We start from the raw sequence: 17153 nt of genomic DNA, 5'->3' as shown, positions 1-17153 counted from the left end.
TGTATATACACACACAAATAGCTTGGTGGCTTATTTGACAAACGCTTTCCAGGCTCTTTGAACTTGGTCTGCATGACAAGTAAAACTGCAGGGCCCAAGCTGCTGCTCTCTAGTTTTGTCCAGGAAGGGGAGAGGGATTTTTGCATTTCAGAGACAAATCATGACAGTGCACTCAGCAAGTGGACAAAAACCTGAACAAAACTAAAGTTCACCTTACCTTTGCCTCCTCACTTCTATCACCATCCCCTAAAATGAAATTCCCTTTAAACAAACTCAATTGGAATGATATAGTTTGGTTGGTTTCCATTCACTGATGAACCTTCAGAGTATTCTGAATTTCCCAGCATCTAGGAGAGTGAAAAACACACTCTTCAGACAAAAGCTGTAAGTTCAGCATATTTTCTTGCCATCTGACTCTGGGCTTTGGGGACAGAAGGAAAAAAAAAAGGAAAAAAGTTTCAGAATCAAGAAAGCAAGCACACAGATTTGTGAAACACTCTGCAACTTGAGATAAGCACACAGCTGGCTGTACTGCAGCTATGACAAAAGGAAGCAGCTCTTTATGAAGCCCAGTGATGATGGCAGAGCCATGGTTTAGATGGGGAATAGAATAGAATAGAATAGAATAGAATAGAATAGAATAGAATAGAATAGAATAGAATAGAATAGAATAGACCAGACCAGACCAGGTTGGAAAAGACCTCTGAGATCATCAAGTCGAACCTATCACCCAACACCATCTAATCAACTAAACCATGCACCAAGCGCCCCATCCATTCTCTTCCTAAACACCTCCAGTGATGGTGACTCCACCACCTTCCTGGGCAGCCCATTCCAATGGCCAATCACTCTCTCTATGAAGAACTTCCTCCTAACATCCAGCTTAAACCTTCCCTGGCGCAGCTTGAGACTGTGTCCTCTTGTTCTGGTGCTGGTTGCCTGGGAGAAGAGACCAGCCCCCACCTGGCTACAACCTCCCTTCAGGCAGTTGTAGACAGCAATAAGGTATCCCTTGAGCCTCCTTCTCTCCAGGCTAAGCAACCCCAGCTCCCGTAGTCTCTCCTCATGGGGCTTGTGCTCCAAACCCCTCCCCAGCTTTGTTACCCTCCTCTGGACACATTCCAGCAAGTCAACATCTTTCCTAAACTGAGGGGCCCAGGACTGGACACAGAATTCAAGGTGTAGCCTAACCAGTGCTGAGTACATCACCCACTTGTACTTAGTCAGGTTGGTTTGTGGGTTTTTTTTGTGAGGAGCAACAGATTTTAAGAGCATTTTCAGGGGAATCTCATTCTAAAAATAGCAGAGGCCCAAAGATCTTGCCCAGCAATCTTTCTCTCTCCTTTTTGGCTCTAAAATATGTTTCATTCACAGCTGAACACTGTCAGACAGGAAGGCTGAGACAGCTGGCTTCCACAATGCCCTGAGGCTATTCAGGTAGGTCATTAGTCTTAAAAGAAGGAGGTCTCAGTGTGCCAAATTAGCAGTAGAAAGTAATTTAACCTGGGTTTCCCATTTCAAACCATTCCCCTTATGGAAATCCTAAATTCTTCAGCTGTTGTTTTCTGGCATAAGCAAGCAAATATGTGACTCTAGGAAGTGAACTAGACCTTGACTGGATGGATGAGCCTTTCCCTGACCTGGGTAAACAGTCAGGTAAATCTGAGTTCTGTGTAGTTTCTTCCACTCCTTGCCTACTTTGAGTTTCTTCCAGCCCTGCTTAGCTACTTCTCCCTGTGTGCTGGCTTTTATGGATGCCATTCCTGTGGGCCTACCTTTTCACCTGCTCTTTGCTCACATCCCTCCAGGTACCCCATGAAGTAAGATGATGACCTGGGCAGGCAGCTGGAGACAAATGCAGTGTGCTCTGAGCAGCTAGGGGCAGAGTCCCTGGAGCCTACCATGCCACAGAGGTCACCTTGTAAGGGTTTCTGTAAGGAACTCATAATCCTGTGTATGCCAGAACCAACTTTGGTTCTATTTCTCTGCTCACTGAGCATCCTTAAGCCCTCTTAGCCCACCTGCTGTGGAATCCAGCTGTCCCAGAATAACTGTGAAATTCAGATTTCAAGAAGTTTTCATGAAAATATATTTTGTTGGTGTTTTGTTTGTTGTTGTGTGGTGGTTTTTTTTTCTTACAGAAGCCTCCTTTTGTTCCTTTCCTGTATTGTGTAACAGGCAGTGCTTGGTTGCATTGCAAAACGCCTGGGCTGGGCTTATTGCGTTTTGCTGCAAATGTGGCTGAGTGTGGAGCAAAGAACGTCCAAAAAGCTGAGATCAGAAATCAGTGGGTCTTGTCTGAGCAAGCCTGTTGAATTTATTACAGGCTTTTTGCTGACTGTGCAAGCGGAAATCAGCAGAAAGAGCTTCAGCACTCAGGTGGTGTAACTGCTCTTAGCAGTTCCCTGGTAGCTCCCATCTGACAGCTCAAGATGATTTAACCTGCCAGACTGAAATCTGCAGAAACAAATCAGAAACCTTTGGCTCTCTTTCTGAACACATAACAACAAATTTTCCCACCTTACTCCAGATAAAAACCAAATCACTGTATCTGGGACAGTGTACCTCCTAACGATGCATACTGAGCACTGGAGAGCCTCTCTCTTCCCTCCTGGATCCAATGCAGATTATGAGAAACTTACTATTACCTATTGCTATAGTTATTTATACATCTTCCACCTCTGCAGCAAGCCCAAGACTAATGAAAGTTGATTCTGTTTCCATCTCCTAAATGTCTTCACTCTTAACATTTAAGCAACATTTTGGGCTTTTGTTTCCATGTTTGTCTGATTTTTATATTCAGGCACTGCCCCAGAGACCTTCCAGTCTCCTAATGCAGAGCAGGAAAAAGAGAGCAATCTTCTAAAGTTTTAATTAGTTAGACTTTCTTCCAGTTGCTAACATCTCCTGTCATGTCTGCATCTGTTTGGAATCTTATCATAGAAGTACAGGCAATGTGGCTGGAAAGGGCCTTGAGAGGTCATTGTCCCTGAAGGGATTATTATTAACGCCTCATTACTGATGAGTATCTGCATTACCTGTCCTTGACAACTTGCAAGCAGATATTTCCCAATCTCCCTGAGATATTTTTTCTAAAGAGGAGAAATCTTTCTTGCTGCAGTTTATTATTTCTTGTTCTTTTTCCACTGAATGTTTATTCATTTAGCTCTTTTGCAGCAGCTGCCTGAGCATTTTAGGTACTATTAAGTACCCTCTCAGTTTTGTCCTCTCTGTTTAACAACCCTCCTTTCTCCAGAGCCAAAGTCTTCTAGGTACCTCATCCTTCCTGTTGCCTTTTTGTGAAGCCTCAGTGGCAAACACCATAAGATGGGCTTCTCTAACTTGCTTCTCTAACTTGCTTCTCTAACTTGCTGCTTTTTTTTCCCCAGTTGCTGTCAATGCTTAACACCACTATTCAACAATGACCAAGATAAAAAGCTTCAACATATTTTTGTGGCTGATCCTTTTCCAGAAAGCAGTTGAAGAATATGTTTTCATTCTGAGATGTATAACACCAGTTTATGAGGATAGCCACAGCCTTTGGCTTTGTTGTCTTAGTCATCCCTCTGGCAGAAACACAACAACGTTTGTGCGTAAGCAGCTCCAGAAGTCTTCCATGTACAGACCTGCAAGTAGGAGGAAAGGCAAATAATGACCCATATAAGTGTAGAAAAAGAAACAGGTTCTTTGTGAGGAAATTGTGCAGGGTTTGCAGAGGTGGGTTTGCAAATGAGACATTAACAGTCCTAACCAGAGAGATTTGGGGTTTGCTACACACAGGCACACAAGGCACTGCCTTGAAGCTGTATGAACAGACAAGTGCTGGACGCTCAGTCTAAACTCAGCTGCTACCTGGAATATTTTCTCCAGAAAATTTCCTTTTGCCACCAGAAAGAAAAGCAGAGGCTTCTCTTGGCTCCATGTCTGTGCTCCTGACACATGCAATGCTCTTGGTGGTGGATGATGCAGAATGAGTCCTGGGAGAAATGTTAAGTGCATCCCTAGGTTCTGCATCATGAGGATCTCGAAGGTCTTTTCCAACCTCGTTAATTCTATTCTATTCTATTCTATTCTATTCTATTCTATTCTATTCTATTCTATTCTATTCTATTCTATTCTATTCTTACTTTCTGCTGTGTTGTATGTTTGTTTTGAAGGTCTCTTCCCTGTAAGCATCTGTTTACTGTCTGCATTCCTCTGCCTACACTGACAGCTTTTACTGCTGAGAACTTAGTAGCCATGTTCATCTTTTCCAGTGCCTTATCTGCTGCCTGGACACAGGCCTAACATCCTTGGGCTGTGGAGGTTTTAGATGCTGTTTGCACTAAATAAACTTTTATGAAGTGTGAAGCTGCAAGTGATGTAATAGGTTTGGATCTAGTGCTGTTATCAAGATCAAGAGGCTATTGTGCACACATAGTGTGAAGCAATCTTTACAGTCTGAATCATAGAAAATTAGGGCTGGAAAGGGCTTCACAGATCAGCCATTTTACCTCCCACCCAAACACTGGATAAACTCTACTTACAACCTCCCTGGCAGATATTTGTCTGGTGTCTTGCTAAAAGTCTCCCATGATGAAGCTTTTCACAGATTTCCTCAGGCAATTGACTGTGCTAATTTTCCTAATGTATGTTTTAGACAAGACTAATGTGTTACTTATCTTTAGAAAGCACCATGATCAGAGAAAGGTAATATTTTTATCTGTCTTCTCCCATAGAACTGCACTAAAAGAGCAACACGAATATCTTGAAATATCTAACCTGGAGAGATCTGTGCAGGTACATGTGCAGATCTGAGTACAGCAGCAGTGAACTTGTCAGGGAGCTGAGGTCTGATATTTTTTCGAAGTGTCTTCCTCTCTGGGCCCTAGGTGCCTTAGTCAGCGCAATGAAGCGACACCTGCCTCCTTCCATGTAGGTTTCACAGCACTGAACCTTCACCTGGACCATCTAGTTTGACAGCAGAGGCAGAGCTCACTCCTTCTTCAACATGGATTGGCAGAAGGAACAGATCCTCATGCAAGGTGAGGAGTGTTGAGTTCAATGCCCTCTTTAACTTAATGAGTCCAAGCTGCCTTCAGTGTCCCTTTGGTGCCTTGCCTGCAGACTGCTCACAGAGTTTCCCCCTGAAAAAAAAAAAAAACAAGACTGTGATTTTTTGGCTGTGTAATTAGATGCTCACAGTGAAGCTTGGAACAGTGGGTTTGGGCCTGGCTGTAGAGATTGCATCAATATTTCATGCAATGTTTGTTTCATGCAAAATATGTACACAAACTTTGGCTGAAAGAGCAGGCATCACCCTCCCCCCTCAACCACTTTTCTCAGGAATCATGCTCAATTTCGTGACTCACTGAATATTTCACTTTTCCAAACAGTGGAACAAGTTTGGCAGATGAAGCAGAGCCTACTCTGCCCTCAGTTACACACCCTTTGTCAGGTGAGCAATGGTGGTTTGAATCCTTTCCCACAAAGAAGAGAATGAAGCCTGTAGCCCACTCCTTGGTGGTTGGTGCAAAGCATTCAACATTTTCTGTCCAGCTGCATTTGAAGGAAAGCAGCAGCTTCCACTGGACTTCATACAGACTCAGATTTGGGATCTCAGAAAGACCTAGCATGCCCACAAGAAAAGCTGGGGAGTGTCTGGGATATTTAGATAAGTGAAAGCAGGGGCTAAGAAATGGGCCAAGAAATGGAGCTGCTGCTGCTGCTGCATGGAGGCAGGTCATGCAAGAAAAGCCCTTCATTCATGGTGAAGTTCCAATAAAGATGTTGAGAGTCACAACAGGTGGCCCAGAAGGCCAATGGTATCCTGGCCTGTTTCAGGAACAGTGTGGCCAGCAGGAGCAGGGAGGTCATTCTGCCCCTGTACACAGCACTGGTTAGGTCACACCTTGAATCCTGTGTCCAGTTCTGGGCCCCTCAGTTTAGGAAAGATGTTGACTTGCTGGAACAAGTCCAGAGAAGGGCAACAAAGCTGGGGAGGGGTTTGGAGCACCAGCCCTATGAGGAGAGGCTGAGGGAGCTGGGGTTGCTTAGCCTGGGGAAGAGGAGGCTCAGGGGAGACCTTATTGCTCTCTCCAACTACCTGAAGGGGGGTTGCAGCCAGGTGGGCTTGGTCTCTTCTCCTGGGTGGCCAGCACCAGAACAAGAGGACACAGTCTCAAGCTGCACCAAGGGAGGTTTAGGCTGGATGTTAGGAAGAAGTTCTTCATAGATAGAGTGATTGGCCATTGGAACGGGCTGCCCAGAGAGGTGGTGGAGTCACCATCACTGGAGGTGTTTAGGAAGAGACTAGATGGGGTGCTTGGTGCCATGGTTTAATTGATTAGATGGTGTTGGATGATAGGTTGGACTTGATGATCTCAAAGGTCTCTTCCAACCTGGTTAATTCTATTCTATTCTGTTCTAACTGGTAACTGCTACACTTAAATTTGAATTGCCTTCCCAAGAACTGACAAGAAAAGAGCAGGTCTGAAAACTTCCCATGTCCTGCTGCAGTGAGCTAGCTGCTGAATGAAACTTTGTCCTTTTACACCAGTCAAGGGATGTTGACTGCTTTTAAAATTGTTATCCTGCATCTTAGAGAACAGGGCAACGATTAATTAACATAACCTCCCTGCTACTATTCATCAAAGAATTTTTATCTAATTATAGCAGTTTACTACAAACTTTTCCCCAGGGAGTTTCAGTCTGTGATACAGCTAGATGTGCTGAGTAAGTTAAGGATGCACATTCAAATTCAGCCATTCAGCCATTTAGTGCCTAATTCCCACAGAGTTTCTTATCTCTTTTGTTTCAGTTTCAGATGTGGTTAAGTTAATTCTGGGAAATTAATTAACAACCAGTAATCTGAGATTGAAAGCAGCTTGAATGAACGTAACCGAACGTTACCTTGAGTACTGTGTCCAGTTCTGAGCTCTTCAATTTAGGAAGGATATTGAGACACTTGAACATGTCCAGAGAAGGGCAACGAGGCTGGGTAGAGGCCTTGAGCACAAACCCTATGAGGAGAGGCTGAGAGAGCTGGGATTGTTTAGCCTGGAGAAGAGGAGGCTCAGCGGGGACCTTATTGCTGTCTACAGCTACCTGAAGGGTGGTTGTAGCCAGGACGGGGTTGGTCTCTTCTCCCAGGCAACCAGCACCAGAACAAGAGGACACAGTCTCAAGCTGTGCCAGGGGAAGTTTAGGCTGGAGGTGAGGAGAAAATTCTTCACTGAGAAAGTTGTTAGGCATTGGAATGTGCTCCCCAGGGAGGTGGTGGAGTCACCATCCCTGGAGGTGTTCAAGAGGGGATTGGACATGGCACTTGGTGCCATGGTTTAGTCATGAGGTCTGTGGCGACGGGTGGGACTTTGAAGTCTCTTCCAACCTTATTGATTCTGTGATTCTGTGAGTTCACATTTAAACAGTGAAGAAAAAGAGAGACCCGCAAAACAAAGCAATTGACATCAAGAAGGTAGATTTGGCTAAATTCAGGCAGTGCATCACTAAAATGTCATTGGTAGCCAGTAAGAGGGAAGACTAAGCTAAGGAGAATGTCTGTCACTTAGAAAGGAACAGTGTAAAGGACAGATACAGATAAATTCAGACAGGACAAAGAGGTAGCCTTTCTCTTTGCCCACTCATCACTGTCCTCAAGCACAATAGCAAAAAAAAAAAAAAAAAGGAAATTAGGGTAAATAGTTAAAGAAAAAAGAAAAAAAAAGAGCAGTTGGGACAGGATTCAGAAGATGAAGGCATAAAAGAAGATGCAGCTTGTAAAAAAAGATGGCAAATAACAAGAGATTAGGCTATAAATAGCCTTAGTAAGGGAACAGTCAGGCAAAAGTAAGGCTTCTGTTTCACTTGCTAAACAGATCAGTGTGGAGAAGGCCAAAACATTGACTTCTTTTCTCTTTTCCCCCCTCAGTTTTCCCTAAAAAGTCCAATGATGGCCAAATCTATTACAAAATCAACAAAACAAAACAAACCCCAAAGAACAACATGGTAAAGAAAAAGAATAAGATTTCATCCTGGAACTGGGGAAGAAACATGAAATTCTTAGATGTTTGATGCTTCAACATGGCTGATAAATTGCCTGGTATGGTATTTAAAGGCAGCCTGAAGCAACCTCAGTAGAATAGAATAGAATAGAATAGAATAGAATAGAATAGAATAGAATAGAATAGAATAGAATAGAATAGAATAGAATGGAATGGAATGGAATGGAATGGAATGGAATGGAATGGAATGGAATGGAATGGAATAGACCAGACCAGGTTGGAAAGTAGAGAACATATGGGAGGGGTATGAGAGTTCAGGAAGAACACCTGCCTTTAGGAGAGAACTGGAGAGGAAATAGGGACTAAGACTGACAACAACTGGAAAACTAGTTGTAAGTATCTAGATGATGAAAAAATTCTGGTGCCTGCCAACAGAATTTTGGCAGGCATCAAGATAAGTTGTCTGAAGGTGGCCTGCAAGAAAGCTGGGAAGGGACTGTTTGCAAGGGCTTGTAGCAACAGGACAAACTGGAGAAGGGTAGATTTAGACTGGACATTAGGGGTAAGTTCCTTATAGTGAGGGTGGTGGAACATTGGAACAGGTTGCCCAGGGAGGTAGTGGAGGGTCTATGACTGGATGACAATCAAGGTCAGGCTTGATGGAACTCTAAAAAAAACCTGGTATAGTTGGGGATGTCCCTGCTTACTGTAGGGGGGGCTGGACTAGATGACCGCTACGAACATAGATGTCAAGAACAAATGACACCAGTTCAGATGTATTTTCTTCTTCAAAAGGGTGATTGGTCTCACTGGTTAGGAAAGAAGTAACATGCCATCTGTCTTGACTTTGACTGGGGCTTTTGACACTCCCTGCGAGTACTCTTCTGAGAGCGTTAAGGACACACGGGTGGGATGAAATTAGCGCAAAATTACGAGGAAAACTGTATTTCTCTGTGATTTGGCATAAAAGTGGAAGGGCTGGTGTTTCTGTAAGACCCATACTAATACCAAACTCTGGAGTTTTCTGCTCAATACAAGAATAATTTTTGATTTACATGCTCACAGAAGATGGAGCAAGAAGTAATGAGCTTACGCTTTAGCAAGTTAGACTTTAGATATTAGCAAAAACATTTCTAAGCCTTTAAGCAAGGAGAAGGCAACAACTACAGAGTGTCCATCACTGGAGATTTGTATTAACAGCTTAAACATCTGTCATGGACAGAAAATTATAGTTGACCCTGATTCTTCTCTTCCTGCTTTCCCTCTCTTTTTCTGTGATCCTAGGAATTCAAGGAAAAACATTCTCCCTGCAAATGTGATACACCCTCTCATTTTGCCTTTAAAGTTTAGAGAACCCTCCCACTGGTTTGTGGAGTCAGGCACTTAAACCAGCTTTGAGAATCAAAGCTCTATCACATCAAATGCTAGTGAAGCTCACTATTTATCTGTATCTTTTATCTTTGTTTATAGCAGCAGTAATCATAATTAAATTCCAGTGCTGCCGTTGTGGCTCCTGTTAAAGCTCCTTGCTTTGCAGTGGCAGCGCTGAGACAGTGATCAGTCTCTGGAGCTGTTAATTAGAGGATGAACATTCAGGGCAGAGAGCTAGAAAAAAGTGTGCCTGTTGTGGGAGACTAAGCACTAAATGGAAGCGCAGGCATCTGTCAAGGGAAGCAGTAGCAACATGGAGAAAATGATTCCAGTGAATGAATAAAACAAGAGAAAGCCTCAGCAAATGCAGTTATTAAAAAGAAATGTCAGAGCTGTCTCCTTAGGCTCAGCTTGTGCACTGGTGCCTGGTGATGTGGGGAGCTCTTTTTTGCCAGCAAAACCCTGAAGACTTTGCATGCCCTGATGTGAGCAGCCATAAAGGTGGCCTGGTTGGAAGGGTGGAAATTACTCAACAAAAGAAAACGTTCTGCTGAAAAATACGGACAAAGAAAGTCCTGCCTGCGTGGAACTGTGAGCTAGGGGACTAGGCCTGGGACCCAGAAACACCTTTGAGAAGTGCAGCTGGCATCTTTGGCAACTGATCATCTGAACAAAGTAGAAACAGTCTGAGAAATTAAAATGAGTCTAAAAGAACAGAAAACACCATCCTCTGATACAGGTGAAAAACTGAAATCATCAGCGTCTGTTGGCTGCTTGAGGTAGTGATGTTCTACACCCTCTGACGATAGGAGAGGTATTAACTTTTTATCCTCCAAAACTGAGCCTCTCTCTTTGAGAACTTTCCTGTGCTGCATGTGTGTTTCCTTTCCTAACCAGGCTGAATCTCACACAAACTTTCCACCATCATAAGAAGGACATGGAACTGTTGGAACAAATCCAGAGGAGGGCCACAAAAGTGATCCAAAGGCTGAAGCGCCTCTGTTGTGAGGATAGGCTGAGGGAACTGGGGTGGTGCTGCCTTCCAATACCTGAAGGGAACCTACAGAAAAGCTGGAGAAGGATTTTTTCTTAAGGATGGCTAGCAATAGGACAAGGGGGAATGGTTTTAAGCTGAGGGAGAACAGGTTTAGACTGAGTCTTAGGTGAAGTTCTTCAATATGAAGGTGGTGAGACTCTGGAATAGGTTGTGGATGTCCTTTCCATGGAGGTGTGCAAGGCTGGATGAGGCCTTGAGCAATTAAGCCTGTTTGAGAGGCATGTGTGCCCATGGCAGGGAGGTTGGAGTAGATGATCTCTAAGGTCCCTTCCAACCTAAGCCATTCTATGGTTCTGTGATTCTTGAATGCTCAGCAGGGATGCCTGGCTGACTCCAGACTTGGTGGCAATGAGCAGCTCTGAAGTGAGACTCTATTAATCTTATTGGGTTCTCTTTGAACCTAGTTTTGGGGCTTGCCCTCCCACCTGTGGGACAGCTGGCCTCCCTCTGGGATTGGTTTCCCTCTTTTGGGATGGTTTGGTTCTTTCTGAAGTGTGTCTAATTAATTTGATACCAGTATCATATATCTGTAAAAGTAATTTGTCTCAACTATTTCTGCTACTGCATTGTTAATAGGGTTGCTTCATTGATGAGAAGTTTGCACCAACCTCTAATGGCATCTACCTGCTTGATTGTTGCTGTAATTTGTTCTTGCTGTACAGTTGGTGACAGCTATCATTAACTGCTGTCTTTCTACTGATGGGTGCTACATTATGGATTGCTGATTGTAATTTGTATTAGACTGATGTCTGTATATATTCACTTAACTAACCATTAGTATACTTGCCATTGATAATTTTTGTGGCATTTTGGGTAGGCTTTAATATAGGATAAAAGCCTCCATGTCCCTGTGTATTGAGGAGTCCTGTGAACAGATGGTTGTGATCTCTACCTATCTGCAAGACAAGTATCCCTTTATGTCATGACATACAAGGGGAAGTAGCCTAAAATTGTGCCAGTTCAAATTGGATACTAGGAACAACTTCTTTACTGAAAGAGTGGCCAGGCATTGGAACAGGCTGCCCAGGGAGGTGGTGGAGTCACTGTGCCTGCATGTGTTCAAGAAATGTGTGGACATGGCACTTCAGGACATGGCTTATTGGCTGTGGTGGTCTTAGGTTGGCAGTTGGACTCAATGATCCTAGAAGTCTTCTCCAACCAAAAGAATTCTATGACTCTATGGTTCTACATTCCCAGGCATGTGCTTCGTTTCCCTAAGTGTGCTCCATGGCAACATTAGAAACATAAATAACCTAAAGGTAAGCATGTGGCAAAATGTTTTGCAGGATGCACTTGAAGCTGTAGAAATCAATAGCATTCCACCAACAGACAGGATGATGCAGGAGGTTCAAGGAAGGGAAAATACACCTGCATTAATCAAATGGCTTGCTGTCCACCAGAGATGGTTGACGATAGACTGCTCTATTTATTCAGGTCCGTGGTGCTGCAGGGTCAGGCTGCCGAGCACACAGCTGCTCACAGGGCCAGCTGCAGCCAAAGCAGCAGCAGCTTGTGCCCACAGAAGCTGGGGAAAAAGGAACCAGTGCTGTCTGCTCCTCTCTGACACACTGTTGGTTAGTCACTGCTAAAAAAAGTGGGGGCTCAGTGAGGAAAAGGTGTTAAACAGAAAATGTTTGGCACCAGGTCGCCTAGCACAGACACAAACACCCAAAAGCAGATGGGTGGGGATGAGTTAAATTAGTATGTAACAGGTTCAAATTTTAAACTTGATCACCACGAATTTACACATGAAACTTAGCTTCTCCAAATCAGCTCTGTTTTGATATATGTGGACATGGGGTAGGAAATAAATATGTCTAGCACAGATGTACGTGGATTTTGGCAGAGTGACATATTTTCTGATGGTGCTACCAGGAGTCATTTCTGTAGCTGATGAATGCATGACTTACAGTTTCAGCATGAAATCGATGGAGTTACATTGCCCTTCAAAGTTTCCTCCCCTACTAATTAGCTCAAATTGCATCAACTCCTCTCTGGTTTAACATGACAAAGGACCTGCTGTATGTCTTTTCAGGCCCACCTACATACCTGCTGTGTATGTGTCGGGGCTTTAAAATGCAAGTGAGCTAAGAGCTGAAATGAAACCAAACCAAGTGCACTCTGTGCCAGGAAGCTTCAGCTTAATGAAACATCTTCCCTCTAGTGGAAAGCTATTGCAAAATTTTCCTCTCTACTATTAGCTTGCAAGATCTCTGCCAGCATAAGACAGCCCTCCCTTACATGCCCTTTTCAGGAATAAGTGCATCTTGCCTTTAATGGTATTTCAGTCTGGGTTCGTTAAGTTCATGTCTTTGAAGTCATTGACAGAAGATGTTACAACAGGCAGGGTGGGAGCGAATTGCCAGTTTCTGTACTGAGTTTGGAAATGCTAGGGACAATTTGTCACAGTCTGTAATGGAAGAGTCACACATCCAAGACACTGCCTCCACCTGCCATCTGGCATAGACTGCAAGATATGAAACAAACAGGGGGGGGGGAAAAAAAAGCCTTCAAATGAAAGAAATCTTTCTGAGTGTGTTCAGACAACAGCAGAAAATTTGCTGTGTGATAGATAATAATTGTCTCCAAGGCAACTTAGGCTGCGGGAGAGACTGTTATTAATCTGCCCACAGTCTTTGAGTTTTGCTTCCATAATCCAAACAATGTTATTGATGTATTTGCAAATCTCAGTTCTTTTGTTTTATTTGGTCTTTGCATTATCTCAACAGCTGTCATTTGGTTCTCGAGGTTTTTATCGTAACTGATGCTACCTATGGAAAATCATCAGTCTCTAGATCAAAATCATAACTGAGTCTTCATGCTTTCTTATCTGGCATTTCATCTTCTATGCAGCTGGTGCCTTTTCTTGTGAATCATAGAATCATAGAATCAATAAGGTTGGAAAAGACCTCACAGATCATCAAGCCCAACCTGTCACCCAAGACCTCATGACTACTAAACCATGGCTTCAAGTGCCATGTCCAATTCCCTTTTGAACACCTCCAAGGATGGTGATGCCACCACCTCCCTGGGCAGCACATTCCAATGGTTAACGACTCTTTCTGTGAACAACTTTCTCCTCACCTCATGCCTAAACTTCGCCCGGTGCAGTTTGAGACTGTGTCCTCCTGTTCTGGTGCTGGTTGCCTGGGAGAAGAGACCAACCCCCTCCTGGCTACAACCTCCCTTCAGGTAGTTGTGGAGAGCAATAAGGTCTGCCCTGAGCCTCCTCTTCTGCAGGCTAAGCAACCTCAGCTCCCTCAGCCTCTCCTCACAGGGCTGTGCTCCAGACCCCTCCCCAATGTAATAGTTTTGAATCATATAATCACAGAGTGGTAAGAGTTGGATGAGACCTCTGGATATCATCTAGTCCAATCCCCCACCAGAGCATGTTCACCTAGAGCAGGTTGCAGAGGAAGTATTTTTTGAAACACAGAATGATTTCTTTTCTCCTAGTTGTCTTGGTTTAATAGATGCAAGCATCTCTTTCCCAGAGATTGTGCTCCAAAAGCTTCATTCTGGATTATGTCAGAACCACAGAGCTCTGTGTAGGTACAGATCCTTTTGGAGCACAGCCATGTGTGGAGCTGGAAGTAACTGGGGTTAGCATTCATTTAGTTGCTGGAGAAAAATCCCTCAGGTGTCTCCAAACAGCTGCCAAGGTCACACTGAACCCTCCATAAACCTGTACCTTGCATTAATTGCATGCCAGTGACTGGGAAGTGTCAACTCCTATTCCATATGTTTGTTCTATTCCAAGGAAAGAAGTCTGTCACGGCTTCCAGGTTTCCAGGACCAGTACAATTACTGAACTTACCTATGGCATCTGTTTTCCAGGAGTGAAGGTGAGAGCATGACACCAAGGAGGTACTGATGGAGTGCAACAGGGCTGTACCCTCTTCAAACCCACTGGTGGGAGCTTCCCTGCTGGTACCAGCTACCCAGGAGTGATGGCCATGGGCAGAGAAGGTGCTGAAGCAATCTGCAGCATGGTGAAATCTAAGAGTGCAGGTCTGCACATGCTTTACCCCACAGATCCAGCTCTCTGTATTTATCACAAGGGAAAGCTAGGCAATCAGCTCTCCATTGTGGGTTCCCAAGGAGACATTATCAGCATGGCTTCATCTGAGGTGCATTGAAGATTGCAATGAAAACTTCAGAAAAAATAATGAAATACTAGTAGTAGAACCTGCTGGATTGGAGGGACTAACCTGAGTATAGAGCTGTGCTGGCATTTCCTAACGTGTCAAGTATTGGGCTTAGCATTTGGCAGGTACACAAGGGTGTCCTGGCTTGAGCAGAACTGATTCTGGTCAGTGCTGTGACTTCCCAGCTCAGTCTCTGCTCAGTGCCAGCAGTTTGTGCAGCTCAGGGCAGGTTTGCACACACAGTGGCTGCTGCTAGCAGCGTGAAAGTGATGGGGAAGGTTAGGACCAAGGGCTGGGCTGCGGACTGAAGGCAGTGCTATATTTTATGTGACACCTTGGTGGGGCAGAGTAAAGGGCTAAAACTGTGGAGAGGAGAAGACAGCTCAGGTGGCCCTATGCTAATCAACAAGGGATTCCCTATAAAACTGAGGGATCATCAGGGTCAAGCCTCTTCTTCAATGGTTGACATACATGGAAATCTCTTTCTGTTCTGCCTTTGACCCCAGTTCCTGAGTTACTGAGTCGAGTTGTTGAACCCATCTCCTGAATCTGGTTCCCATCTGCTGCTGAGTCCAGTCTGGGACTTCTGCCACAGCATCAGTGGTGACAGTGACCAGTTGCCACAGGGGGTTAGGCTCCATATTGATTTTGTATTTATTTGCATATATTTAATTTTATTATTATTTATATTTATTAAAGCTGGTTTAGTTTTCTTTCCCAACCCATCAGTCTCTCTCCCACATTCTCTTTCTCTTCCCTTTGGGAAGGCAGACAGCTTCATGGAGAGCATCTGTCACGAGCTTAGTGGCCTGCCCAGCGCTGACTCTTGACATTGTGGCAGAAAGAAATACTTCTGATAGAGTCTACTAGTTATTAATTTCCCATGGTATTTAAATAAAAGGTAGGAGAAATTAACCAGGGTGTGTGCTAGTGGAAAATATGTTTTCTGTCTTAATTGACTTGGCTGATTGAATAGCAGCATTTTTCAGTGCCAGATACACAAATGACTGTTGATGGGGATCATTATGTCTGGGTTTGCACTTCCTTTCAGTGGAAACTGCTATTAAGATCTAAGTGCCTCCAGAAGTAAAAGCTTTTAACCTCCCCCTGCAATGACAGCTTATCATTATGAATTCCATTTGGGCACAGAGCACCAAACAAGGTGCGCAGGTGAAGTGGGATATGATTTACTTTTGCACAGCTAGTAGATTGCTAATTATACCTGGATAAATATTGAAATGAGAATTTCTAATAACATTAAAGCATTGCTCTCTTTTAAATGTGTTTTGCTGGAGGAGTGTTCAGAATTGCAATCATAATTTCAAGTGTAATGAAGCAGAAATAAAGGGGGGGGTTGTTATTTTTAGCTTTCAGTAATGAGGCTACAGTAACAAGTATTTTTTCAGCTGTTTGCCTTCAAGAGGTCAATGTCAACATCCAGTAACGTGGAGGTTTCTGCATTAGTAATAAATAAAGTCATCCTGATTAACCCATAGATCTGAATTAACATTTTTGTTAGCCTGGAAAAGCTATAGAATGTTATTGAAAATGATACATAAATGTCATCCTGCCTGTTCATTGTGAGATCTGGAAAAGAATGACCTTTCTAAAGCTAGACAAATTCCCTGCAGGTACTAATATAAGGCAGCCCCAGTCTAGAAGCTCTTCTCCCTTTTGCAGCTACCTGCTGCTGTTTGCCTTCTCTGGCCAGTCCCTCTCTGACCTTCCCCATGATCACACATCCCATGCATTCTCCAGGTCAATACACCTCAGTTGGGACTCGCTTTCTGCAGCTATTTGTCCTCAGCCAAGGCCCCCACTGCCAGAAACAGCATTTGGAGCTTTTCTTGTGTCCAAAAGGGAAATTTTCAACTGAGAATGGCTGGCGGAAGGAGAGTGTAGCTGTTGTGCAACACCACAGAGGAGTCATAGCACAGGAGAGTTGTATCATGCTGATCCATAGTAGAGTAACTTGTTGAGGCACTTCTTACAAAGGCTTTTAGGGATAGGATGTGGGGGAATGGCTTTAAGCTGGAAGAGGGCAGATTTAGACTGGATACTAGGAAGAAATTCTTTACAGTGAGGGTGGTGAGACACTGGAACAGGTAGCCCAGGGACAGTGTCAACGCCCTCTTCCTGGAAGTGTTCAAGGCCAGGTTGGATGAGGCCTTGAGCAATCTGGTCTCGTGGAAAGTGATCCTGCCCATGGCATGGGTTTTGAAAACTATGTGATCTTTAAGGTCCCTTCCAACTCAAACCATTCTGTGATTCTATGATTCTATGAACTTGCTCATTTTAAGTCACCCCTACCTGCAGTGAAAGCTCATTGTGGACACTCTGGGATATGCCTCTTCTTTTGCTACTCACTATTAGGAAGCAGAGTACTTTGGGGCCTGCTCAATAGCCTGTGCAGATGGGCTTGGCAGTGTGCTCAAGCAGGGCATCTCCAGATGCATGACAAGGTCACAAACACAGAGCAATTTTTACAGGATGCAGTACACAAACCTGTGAACTAATGAAATGAAGGGACGATTCACCCATCCATGCTTGAACAGGGCATTAAGACGATATTTCTCAGAACTTGTGTGGCACAGG

Source organism: Dryobates pubescens, chromosome 14, assembly GCF_014839835.1.
Source record: "Dryobates pubescens isolate bDryPub1 chromosome 14, bDryPub1.pri, whole genome shotgun sequence".
Classification (NCBI taxonomy): domain Eukaryota; kingdom Metazoa; phylum Chordata; class Aves; order Piciformes; family Picidae; genus Dryobates; species Dryobates pubescens.
This window is presented reverse-complemented; position numbering follows the sequence as displayed.